Raw genomic sequence first — 9,754 nt, 5'->3', positions numbered from 1 at the left:
TTCACATCCATAGATTCATTATTATTCTCAATCAAAGTAGACAATGGCACATCATTAGGATCAGAAGAAACACTCTTATTAGCAAATAATTTCATAAGTTCATCCATCTTTCCACTCAAAACATTAATTTCTTCTATCGCATGCAACTTTTAAGTAGATCTTTCGGTATGCCATTGAGAATAATTAACCATAATATTATCTAGGAGTTTAGTAGCTTCTCCTAAAGTGATTTCCATAAAAGTGCCTCCCGCGGCCGAATCTAAAAGATTTCTAGAAGCAAAATTCAATCCGGCATAAAAAATTGTATAATCATCCACAAATTCAAACCATGAGTAGGGCAATTACGTATCATTAATTTCATTCTCTCCCAAGCTTGTGCAACATGTTCATGATCCCGTTGTTTAAAATTCATAATATCGTTTCTAAGAGAGATGATCTTAGCGGGAGGAAAATACTTAGAGATAAAAGCATATTTGCACTTGTTCCATGAATCAATACTATTTTTAGGCAAAGATGAAAACCAAGATTTAGCAAGATCTCTAAGCGAAAAAGGAAATAGCTTCAATTTAACAATATCATTATCGACATCTTTCTTCTTTTGCATGTCACACAAATCAACGAAGCTATTAAGATGGGTAGCGGCATCTTCACTAGGAAGGCCGGAGAACGGATCTTTCATGACAAGATTCAACAAAGCAGTATTAATTTCACAAGATTCAGCATCGGTAAGAGGAGCAATCAGAGTGCTAAGGAAATCATTATTGTTGGTATTGGTGAAGTCACACAATTTAGTATTATCTTGAGCCATCGTGACAAACAAGCAATCCAACACACGAGCAAACAAAAAGCAAACGGGAAAAAGAGGCAAATAGAGAGAGACAGGGAGGATAGAGAGAGAGGGCGAATAAAACGGCAAGGGTGAGGTGGGGGAGAGGAAAATGAGAGGCAAATGGCAAATAATGTAATGCGGGAGATAGGGATTGTGATGGGTACTTGGTATGTTGACTTTTGCGCAGACTCCCTGGCAACGGTGCCAGAAATTTTTCTTGCTACCTCTTGAGCACTGCGTTGGATTTCCCCGAAGAGGAGAGGATGATGCAGCAAAGTAGCGTAAGTATTTCCCTCAGTTTTTGAGAACCAAGGTATCAATCTAGTAGGAGGCTACGCGCGAGTCCCTCGTACCTACACAAAAACAATAGCTCAACGCAACCAATGCGCTTAGGGGTTGTCAATCCCTTCACGGTCACTTACGAAAGTGAGATCTGATAGATATGATAAATAATATTTTTGGTATTTTTGGTATAGAGATGCAAAGTGAAAAGTAAAAGGCAAAGTAGAAAAGCAAAGCAATAATAAAGTGATGGAGATTGATATGATGAGAAAGAGACACGGGGGCCATAGGTTTCACTAGTGGCTTCTCTCAAGAACATAAGTATTCTACAGTGGGTGAACAAATTACTGTTGAGCAATTGACAGAATTGAGCATAGTTATGGGAATATCTAGGTATGATCATGTATATAGGCATCACATCCGAGACAAGGAGACCAAAATGATTATGCATCTACTACTAATACTCCACTCATCGACTGCTATCCAGCATGCATCTAGAGTATTAAGTTAAAAACAGAGAAACGCCTTAAGCAAGATGACATGATGTAGAGGGATAGTTTCATGCAATATGATAAAAAAACATCTTGTTATCCTCGATGGCAACGATACAATACGTGCCTTGCTACCCCTTCTGTCACTGGGAAAGGACACCGCAAGATCGAACCCAAAGCTAAGCACTTCTCCCATGGCAAGAAAAACCAATCTAGTAGGCCAAACCAAACTGATAATTCGAAGAGACTTGCAAAGATAATCAATCATACATAAAAGAATTCAGAGAAGATTCAAATATTATTCATAGATAGACTTGATCATAAACCCACAATTCATTGTTCTCAACAAACACATTGCAAAAAGAAGATTACATCGAATAGATCTCCACGAGAGAGGGGAGAACATTGTATTGAGATCCAAAAAGAGAGAAGAAGCCATCTAGCTACTAACTATGGACCCGTAGGTCTGAAGTAAACTACTCACACTTCATCGGAGGGGCTTGGATGATGATGTAGAAGCCCTCCGTGATCGATGCCCCCTCCGGCGGAGCTCCGGAACGGGCCCCAAGATGGGATCTCGTGGATACAGAAAGTTGCGGCGTTGGAATTAGGTTTTTGGCTCTGTCCCCAATCGTTTGTGGGTATGTGGATATATATAGGAGGAAGAAGTACGTCAGCGGAGCTTCGAGGGGCCCACGAAGCAGGGGACGCGCCCTAGGGGGGCACGCCCTCCACCCTCGTGACCGCCTCATGGCTTTCTTGACGGAGGGTCCAAGTCTCCTGGATCTTATCTGGTGAGAAAATCACGTTTCCAAAGGTTTCATTCCATTTGGACTCCGTTTGATATTCCTTTTCTTCGAAACCCTAAAATAGGCAAAAAAAACAGCAATTCTGGGCTAGGCCTCCGGTTAATAGGTTAGTCCCAAAAATAATATAAAAGTGGATAATAAAGCCCAATAATGTCCAAAACAGTAGATAATATAGCATGGAGCAATCAAAAATTATAGATACATTGGAGACGTATCACACCTCGGCGTTGTCCGTAGGGCGAGGGGTGGTAGCGGTCGGGAGAGAACCGCTGTTCATATCCGACGAGTCGAGAGAGCCGCTCGACGGTGATACGTCGAGACGAGCTCGGGACGGACTGCATAATCATGTTCGGCATGAGGAGAGGCAGTGTAATAAAGCATACCATGAATTACTATGGCGCCCGGACACTTACGGTTTCGCCAGGGGCTTGACCCTGGGTAGCCACTCGTCGCCGCAGTCGGCGGCCATCGTGGCGCAGTCCGGAGGGAGGGTCCTTCCCTTCTTGGACCCTTCAGCCTCCCCGGTTGGGTTGGCCTTCCTTTTCTTGTCTCCCCGACTAGGGGGGAGAACTTTCCTCTTCCTCCTCGTCGTCTTCATGGGAGGAGTGTGCGTCGGAGTCATCGGACGACGAGTCCGATACAACCTTGCGCCGGAGACCCTTTCGGGTCCCCGCGGCCTTCTTCTTGGTCTTCTTCACCGGCACCTTGTAAGGTGCCGGAGTCAGCATCTCCGTTAGGATAGCGCATGTAGTATCTTCGGGCAGGGGGATGGGCAATCAAGTTGCTCTGATGTCTTTATCCAGTCCTGTTAATGGCGTAGAAGCTTAGATCCTGCATATGACTAAACCGGGGCAAATAAATACCCTGAGAGATATAAAAACTTACCGGATTGGCGGGGCGTTTGGCGCTGAGTCCGCGGTCCTCGGTAAGGGAAGGAGGAATCTAGGCGCCCTTGAACAGCACCCTCCAGACGTCCTCGTGCGTCGTGTCATAGAGCTCTCGCAGCGTCTGGTGCTTGGCCGAGTCGAACTCCCACAAATCGAATGCCCGTCGTTGACATGGGAGGATCCGGCGGAAGAGCATGACCTGGACCATGTTGACGAGCTTGATTTTCTTGCTCGTCATATTCCGGATACAGGTCTGGAGTCCGGTCAACTCTACCGAAGAACCCCAGGACAGGCCCTTCTCTTTCCAGGAGGTGAGCCGCGTGGGGATTCCGGATCGAAATTTGGGGGCCGCCACCCAGTTGGAGTTGCGCGGCTCGGTGATGTAGAACCACCCCAATTGCCACCCCTTTATGGTATCCACATAGGTGCCCTCGAGCCAGGTGACATTAGGCATCTTGCCCACCATGGCACCTCCGCACTCTGCTTGCTGGCCACCCACCACCTTCGGTTTAACATTGAAGGTTTTCAGCCATAGGCCGAAGTGGGGCCTGATGCGGAGGAAGGCCTCGCACACGACGATAAACGCCGAGATGTTGAGGATGAAATTGGGGGCCAGATCATGAAAATCCAGCCCATAGTAGAACATGAGCCCATGGACAAACGGGTGGAGGGGAAATCCCAGTCCGCTGACGAAATGGGTAAGAAAAACTAGCCTCTCATGGGGTTCGGGCGTTGGGATGATCTGCCCCGCATTTGGCAGCCGGTGCGCGATATCCGTGGCCAGATATCCGGCTTCCCGTAACTTTTTGATGTTCTCCTCCGTGATGGAGGAGACCATCCACTTGCCTCCTGCTCCGGACATGCTTGGAGTGGTTTGAGAAGAGGAACGCGAGCTTGGGCGCTAGAGCTCGAGTGTGCGGGAATGGGTAAGCAAGGAGGAAGAAGGCATGGGTGAAAAGAGTGAATCCTTGTCCCTTTATAAGGGCGGAAGAGGCGATGTGTCTCCCCACTTGCCTGGTAAAACCTCTTATTCCCAGGCGCCGTAATTGATGGCGTGGTTGGGTTACCCACATCCGTATTGATGAGAATCCCGTAATAAGGGGGACACGATCTCTGCTTTGACAAGACGTGTCGAGAAAACCGCCCCATGTTATGTGCGGTGCTGGTTGAGAAAAATGGTTCGAATAATGACCGAGCCATGACATAATGTCGTGCTGTCAGAACGCGTCAGCATATTAGATTTGTGCAAATATTATTCTCTCTGCGGTAGTATGTGGAACTTGTTTTGCAGAGCCGGACACTATTCTGGTGTTCAAAATCTTCTATGGATTGTTCGGAGGAGGAACCCGCCTTGCAATGCCGAAGACAATACTGCGCGTCGGACTCATCATCATTGAAGCCTCGTTCAGGGGCTACTGAGGGAGTCCTGGATTAGGGGGTCTCCGGACAGCCGGACTATATCCTTTGGCCAGACTGTTGGACTATGAAGATACGAGATTGAAGGCTTCATCATGTGTCCGGATGGGACTCTACTTGGCGTGGAAGGCATGATACGTCTCCGTCATATCTATAATTTTTTATTGTTCCATGCCAATATTATTCAACTTTCATATACTTTTTGGCAACTTTTTATACTATTTTTGGGACTAACATATTGATCCAGTGCCCAATGCCAGTTCCTGTCTGTTGCATGTTTTTTGTTTCACAGAAACCCAATATCAAACGGAGTCCAAACGGGATAAAAACGGACGGAGAATTATTTTGGAATATTTATGATTTTTGGGAAGTAAAATCAACTCGAGACGGTGTCCGAGGGGGGGACGAGGTAGGGGGCGCGCCCCTGACCCTCGTGACCACCTCGTAAGGCGGTTGGTGCCCTTCTTTCGCCGCAAGAAAGCTAATTTTCGGATAGAGATCGTGTCAAAATTTCAGCCCAATCGGAGTTACGGATCTCCGAGAATATAAGAAACGGTGAAAGGGAAGAATTTGAGAACGCAGAAACAGAGAGAGACAGATCCAATCTCGGAGGGGCTCTCGCCCCTCCCATGCCATGGAGGCCATGGACCAGAGGGGAAACCCTTCTCCCATCTAGGGAGGAGGTCAAGGAAGAAGAAGAAGAAGGAGGGGGGCTCTCTCCCCCTCGCTTTCGGTGGCACCGGAGTGCCACCGGGGGCCATCATCATCACCGCGATCTACACCAACACCTCCGCCATCTTCACCAACATCTCCATCACCTTCCCCCCTCTATCTATAGTGGTCCACTCTCCTGCAACCCGCTATACCCTCTACTTGAACATGGTGCTTTATGCTTCATATTATTATCCAATAATGTGTTGCCATCCTATGATGTCTGAGTAGATTTTCGTTGTCCTATCGGTGGTTGATGAATTGCTATGATTGATTTAATTTTCTTGTGGTTATGTTGCTGTCCTTTGGCGCCCATCATATGATTGCGCGCGTGGATCACACCCTAGGGTTAGTTTGTACGTTGATAGGACTATGTATTGGAGGGCAAGAGTGACAGAAGCTTCAACCTAGCATAGAAATTGATGCATACGGGATTGAAGGGGGACCAATATACTTAATGCTATGGTTGGGTTTTAACTTAATGAACATTAGTAGTTGCGGATGCTTGCTAATAGTTCCAATCATAAGTGCATAGAATTCCAAGTCAGGGATGACATGCTAGCAGTGGCCTCTCCCACATAATACTTGCTATCGGTCTAGTAAAGTAGTCAATTGCTTAGGGGCAATTTCGCAACTCCTACCACCACTTTTCCACACTCACTATATTTACTTTATTGCTTCTTTACTTACAACAGCCCCTACTTGTTATGTATGTACTCTTTATTATCTTGCAAACCTATCCAACAACACCTACAAAGTACTTCTAGTTTCATACTTGTTCTAGGTAAAGCGAACGTCAAGCGTGCGTAGAGTTGTATCGGTGGTCGATAGAACTTGAGGGAATATTTGTTCTACCTTTAGCTCCTCGTTGGGTTCGACAGTCTTACTTATCGAAAACTGTTGCGATCCCCTATACTTGTGGGTTATCAAGACCTTTTTCTGGCGTCGTTGCCGGGGAGCAATAGCGTGGGGTGAATATTCTCGTGTGTGCTTGTTTGCTTTATCACTAAGTAATTTTTATTTGCTGTTCTTAGTTGTTTTCTATCTTTAGTTATGGGTAGGAAACGCAAAATACCAAAAAAATAGTTGTACCTACTGAACCAATGGTTGAAGAACCACTCAAAATCTATCACACCGCTGAAGCTTTTTACTTGGATCATCTTCGATCCCTTTGTTCTCATGTCGAAACCCCAACTAGCTTAGTTGAGGGCAAATCTTTAGATGAGCATGCTTGTTATGTGTGACACCATATATCTGAAAAAGGGAAATTATTATGGAGTCAAATTCAACATTTGCAATGCTATGCTTGGAATTTATGTGAATTATATGATTTTACTTGTTGTTCTGAAAACCCTAAGAAACACCTTCCCTACCAATGTGAGTTTATTGATAATGGAATCTTATCTTCTTATGCTAAAGGTGTTTATAGTTACTATGATGTTCAACAAATTGAAGAATTTGTTGCTTTTGAGGGTGCTTATGAAATTGCTTCTTTGATTGAAAAGTATGATGCTACTTTTCACAAATCTGAAAATTTTGCTATACTTAAATATTGCTATGATAATTATGCTTCTAATACCTATGTTAAACAATATATTGAGGAATACTTCGCTGTCCAAGAAGAGACTAATATTTTGCAGGAGTCTATGGAAGAAGAAATTGATGAAACTGTGAGCTCATTGGATGAAAAAGATGATGAGGAGAGCGAAGAACAAAAGGAGGAAGAGCGGATTGATCACCCGTGCCCACCTTCTAATGAGAGTAACTCTTCAACTCATAAATTGTTTAATTCCCCTTCGTGCTTACCGAAGGATGATTGCTATGATGACTGTTATGATTCCATTGATTCTTTTGAAATATCCCTTTTTGATGATGCTTGCTATGCTTATGACCAAGATGCCAATATGAATTATGCTTATGGAGATGAACTTGCTATCGTTCCTTATGTTAAACATGAAATTGTTGCTATTGCACCCACGCATGATAGTCCTATTATCTTTTTGAATTCTCCCGATTATACTATATCGGAGAAGTTTGCACTTATTAAGGATTATATTGATGGGTTGCCTTTTACCGTTGCACATGATGATTTTGATAAATATAATATGCATGTGCTTGCTGCTCCTACTTGCAATTATTATGAGAGAGGAACTATATCTCCACCTCTCTATGTTTCCAACATGATAAAATTGCAAGAAATTGTTTATACTATGCATTGGCCTTTACTAGGTGTGCATGAATTGTTCTTTTATGACATGCCGATGCATAGGAAGAGAGTTATACTTCGTCATTGCTTGATATATGTTGCTTTGTGCTCTCTACTAAATTACAAATAATTGTTAATTAAAATTGGCTTTGATATACCTTGGGATCCAGGTGGATTCACTACTTGAGCACTATATGCCTAGCTTAATGGCTGCCAGGGAGACAACCCGAAAGTTTTAGAGAGTCATTTATTTCTGTTGAGTGCTTTCATATAGTTTAAAAACAACAAAAATAAAGAGGGGAACCCAAAACTTTTTCAAAAAGGAAAGTGAAAGTGAGAAAGACAAGCATTGTTGAAGTGGGAGAGCTCCTTGAACTTTGTTCATGCTCACTGAAACTTTGTGAATCTTGATTACAGAAATTTCTCAACAAAAATAATTATCCCCTTGTACAATTCCATTGTATTATAAAAATAATGTGCCAAGGTTTGCCTTTAGGATGTTTACATTTGCTTGATGGTTTGTACGGTGCAGGACAGAAACTTTGGCTGTAGTGCGTGATTTTACATTTTTAACTGGAACGTCATATGGTTCTGATTCTTTTTGCACTGTCTTCCTATACAAATTGTTTATTTTTCCTAATTTTGGTAGAATTTTTGAAGTATTAGAAGTATGGTGAATGTTCAGATTATTACAGACTGTTCTGTTTTAGACAGATTCTATTTTTGATGCATAGTTTGCTTGTTTTGATGAAACTATCAATTTATATAAGTGGATTAAGCCATGAAAAAATTATATTACAGTAGACACAATGCAAAAACAAAATATGAATTGGTTTGCAACAGTACTTAGAGTACTGATTTGCTTTATTATACTAACGGATCTTACCGAGTTTTCTGTTGAAGTTTTGTGTGGATGAAGTGTTCGATGATTGAGAAGGTCTCGATGTGAGAAGAAGGAAGAGAGGCAAGAGCTCAAGCTTGGGGATGACCGAGGCACCCCAAGTAAATATTCAAGGATACTCAAGCGTCTAAGCTTGGGGATGCTGGGGAGGCATCCCCTCTTTCTTCAACAAATATCGGTATGTTTTCGGATTCGTTTCGTTCATGCGATATGTGCAATCTTGGAGCGTCTTTTGCATTTAGTTTTCATCTTTCTTTTATGTGCCATGCTGGTATGAGATAGTCCTTGGTTGATTTATAGAATGCTCATTGCACTTCACTTATATCTTTTGAGTATGGCTTTATAGAATGCTTCATGTGCTTCACTTATATCATTTGAAGTTTGGATTGCCTGTTTCTCTTCACTTAGACAACCGCCATTTGTAGAATGCTCTTTTGCCTCACTTATATTTGTTAGAGCGTGGGCATATCTTTTGTAGAAAGAATTAAACTCTCTTGCTTCACTTATATCTGTTTAGAGAGATGAAAGGAATTGGTCATTCACATGGTTAGTCATAAAATCCTACATAAAACGTGTAGATCGCTTCTTGATAACCCACAAGTATAGGGGATCGCAACAGCTTTCGAGGGTAGAGTATTCAACCCAAATTTATTGATTCGACACAAGGGGAGCCAAAGAATATTCTCAAGTATTAGCAGCTGAGTTGTCAATTCAACCACACCTAGAAACTTAGTATCTGCAGCAAAGTGTTTAGTAGCAAAGTAATATGATAGTGGTGGTAGCGGCAACAAAAGTAAAGACAGCAAAAGTAATGTTTTTGGTATTTTGTAGTGATTGTAACAGTAGCAGCGGGAAAGTAAATAAGCGAGAATCAGTATATGGAAAACTCGTAGGCACCGGATCAGTGATGGATAATTATGCCGAATGCGGTTCATCATGTAACAGTCATAACATAGGGTGACACAGAACTAGCTCCAATTCATCAATGTAATGTAGGCATGTATTCCGTATATAGTCATACGTGCTTATGGAAAAGAACTTGCGCGACATCTTTTTTCCTACCCTCCCGTGGCAGCGGGGTCCTATTGGAAACTAAGGGATATTAAGGCCTCCTTTTAATAGAGAACCGGAACAAAGCATTAGCACATAGTGAATACATGAACTCCTCAAACTATGGTCATCACCGGGAGTGGTCCCGATTATTGTCACTTCGGGGTTGCCG

Source organism: Triticum urartu, chromosome 7 (assembly GCF_003073215.2).
Source record: "Triticum urartu cultivar G1812 chromosome 7, Tu2.1, whole genome shotgun sequence".
NCBI lineage: Eukaryota > Viridiplantae > Streptophyta > Magnoliopsida > Poales > Poaceae > Triticum > Triticum urartu.
Note: the sequence above shows the minus strand (reverse complement) of the source record.